The 3,489-nt window shown below is 44.1% G+C and overlaps 1 pseudogene; it reads left to right on the forward strand.

Annotated features, from left to right (window-relative positions):
• Rps25-ps1 (ribosomal protein S25, pseudogene 1) lies at positions 320-812 on the forward strand (annotated as a pseudogene).

Raw genomic sequence — 3,489 nt, forward strand, 5'->3', positions numbered from 1 at the left:
GGGAGTCGCCCTTGTCTGCTTCCTTGGAGGACATGCCGCCAGATGTTCCTGCTTCAGGTTTGCTGAGATCCTGGCGATGTAGCAGCCTTCCATCCCTGCTTCTCAGCTCCATCCATGCCATCTACAAATTCCCTCTCCTGGAGCTCCCCCTTTAAAGTCTAGACAGTGAACTTCAATGACCTGGCCACCGAGTAGCTTATCATAGGACATATGTGTTGAGCAGAGCTCATGGCTCTGGCGACCTGAAGAGAGACATGATATATTCATTTAAAGAAAAGTTGAGGTTGGGCCACTGGGCTTCCTTTTTTTCCGACATCTTAGCGAGGCTGCTGTGGTCTACACGACTCTCTGAGCTTCGCCATGCCGCCCAAAGACGACAAGAAGAAGAAAGATGCCGGAAAGTCGGCCAAAAAGAATAAAGACCCAGTAAATAAATCTGGTGGCAAGGCCAAGAAGAAGAAGTGGTCCAAAGGCAAAGTTCGGGACAAGTTGAACAATCTTGTCCTGTTCGACAAAGCAACATACGACAAGCTCTGTAAGGAGGTTCTGAACTATAAGCTTATTACTCCAGCCGTGGTCTCTGAGAGACTGAAGATTCGCGGTTCCTTGGCCAGGGCAGCCCTTCAGGAGCTCCTTAGTAAAGGACTTATCAAGCTGGTTTCAAAGCACAGAGCCCAAGTAATTTACACCAGAAACACAAAGGGTGGGGACGCTCCAGCTGCTGGCGAAGATGCATGAACAGGTTCAATCAGCTGTACATTTGGGAAAATAAAACTTTATTGAATCAAAAAAAGAAAAGTTGAAGCTATTTCACTTTGAATGGGATCGTAAGTATATTAGGTAATCAGAACTCCTCCTTAGTCCTAAAGCAATTTTATTTACACACTGTGTTCTGCTCCCACTTGACTTTAAGATCTGGAGCAATGATCTTACTCCACTCATCTCTGAGTCCTCCGCAGAGAGTGGAGTAGTGCTGTTACAGTCCAATAAAAATACATTACTGTGTACCTAGATCATATACTCCAAATACATCTATCCTACCTGGCAAAGTACTGTGACTTATTATCTAGTATTGGATAATAATCCTCAAAGGAGGATTACCAATGTTCTTAGTAACATTCATGTTCAGAGAGTTTCAGTCTTTGACTCTCCGTTATAGCCAAGCAAGTGCAAGGTCAAAGTCAGACAGAAGCACAGGTCGGGGTCACCTGCCAGTGCCCTTTTCTCTTCACTATAGACTGTGTTATTTTGCCTCCCTTGTGCTAAGCAAGTCTCTGTTGCAAAGCTTTTGGACCATTAACAGAGACAAACATCTTTACCCCGAACTTTACATGTGCGTCAGCATTTTCCATCATGAAAATGTAAATAGTCTTAATGGCTTAAGTGGCATTCTGAGTTTAACTACCAATGCTCACCAATTATTTTCAGGTCCAACAGTGTCACTGTGAGCATCCACTGACACCCTCAGCAATCAGAGACAATTCAAGGATCTCAATCTCACGCACCATCTGGCCCTTGCTCCTGTAGGGACCCATGGGAGCTGCCAGCTTGCTTAAAGTCAGAGCTATCCTTGGCACAGAGAGTTACTCTAAAACAACTCTCTCCCGTGTTTACTTGGGAATAAGGACTCACAACACCGTGTTAAACAGCACAGATTGCTTTTATTTTAGGAGATGGTTTTCTCTCTTGGAGAATTTATCCTTTGTGGTACTCAAGTGGAGCTTTACAGTGCAACGCTAGTTACTTTACAAGACATAAAGGAGAAGGCAGAGCTGACAGCCCAGGCTGCTCTCCACTCCTACAGTCAGTGTGGGGGAAGATTCAAGAGCTTGGATGGCCGCTCATGCCCTATTTGTTTACTGATAGGGGAATTTCCCTTCAAGTGTGAGCAGTTTCAGAAATTCCATGACCTGTGCAAGAGAGTGAGCCACACATACCCTCCCGCAGGTTTGGAGCTCCCAAGATTCTGTGCTGTTACGTTTCCTCTTCTTCTTGATTATCTCACTATAACCGTCGCCCCAAATGGACAATATCCACACCAGTGTTGGTTTATTTTTTTAAGATATTAGATATTTAAATTATCTGTGATAATTTATATCTGGAATTCAATGATAAGAGTCTAACACGGAAACGGCCACTTTAAAGACCAGAGATGCAAAAGTCACAGATCCACACCCACAGCCAGCTCCTCCTGACACTATTGGTCTCCTGTGTGGACTGGTATTACTGGGAGGTACAAATGTGGTTCCTCCACTCTTCCAGCATCATTATAGCCCGGGACAGACCAAAAAGGACCAAGCATTTGTCCTCAGCCTTTGTAAATCATCTCAAGACTGTCCTGCCCCCACTTCATTTAACTCCATGGGAGGACTTACCATCACACAGTCTTGCTTTTAGGTTGCTTTGAGAACAGGGTTTATGTAGCCCAGGATAGCCTAGAATGAACTATGTAGCCAAGACTTCCCTTGAATTTCTGGTCTTCCTACTGCTACTCATCAAAGGATGAGGTTAGAGGTGAGGTCACACTTTCAGGTTATGCAGGATGGGGTTGAACCCAGCACCTCCTGGATACTGAGCAAGCACTTCACATTTCCAGCCACAGAGAGTCATATTTTGTTCATCATTCATTGATTCATTTATTCATTCAGCAAATATCAAAAGAATACCTACTGTGTATGAGTCTATAAAGGATTTAGCAATAACATTTAAAAAATAAAACAATAAAAATAAAATTCCTGCCCTCACAAAGCTTATCAGCTAGGTGATTGCACACTGTTGCTTTTCTGACTCGCTTGACCATATGTTTCCCCCATGAGGACATCTCTGTGCCCTATGCATTTATTCTCTGACACACAGTCCAGCCTTGTTTAGTGCCTGGTGGTCAGTACATGGCTATAGAATTGAATCAATATTTATCTATGTTTAGTGAAGATGTCCATTTGGCTATAGAGTGTCTCCCAAGGGGTTATGGGCTGGAATCTGAGTCCCTAGTACGGTGGAATTGATGTAGTGAGCATTTAAAGAGAGATGTAGCTAGCACAAGACAATCAGGTGATGACCATGTTCTGCTGGTCTCTGGGAGTGAGTTCTTTCACAAAAATACACGTGCATTATAATCAGGGTCACCCCACAGACATGACCCCTTCTACACATAGCTAGAGGGGTCCTCGCCAGAGGCCAGACAGATAAGGCCATTTGTTCTATCTCAATCTCCAGTCTGTGAGCTCAATAAACCCCTTTATTTATAAGTTTACCCACCACCAACATTCTGTCATAGTAGCAGATAACAGATAGTATCTTATCCCTAAAGTCAGAAAGAACATTATTGAAGACCCATTCAAGGGTAATGTGGAACATGAAAGGACTCTGACAGCGGGTTGGGTATGGGGAGCAGAAGGCCTGCAGCTTGGTCCCCTAAGCACAGGGATAACATGTCTACAATGTGCTCAGGGTGTTGGCTGAGCAGAGACAGAGATTTCCACAGACCTA

The sequence above is a fragment of the Mus musculus genome, chromosome 6 (genome assembly GCF_000001635.26).
Source record: "Mus musculus strain C57BL/6J chromosome 6, GRCm38.p6 C57BL/6J".
NCBI lineage: Eukaryota > Metazoa > Chordata > Mammalia > Rodentia > Muridae > Mus > Mus musculus.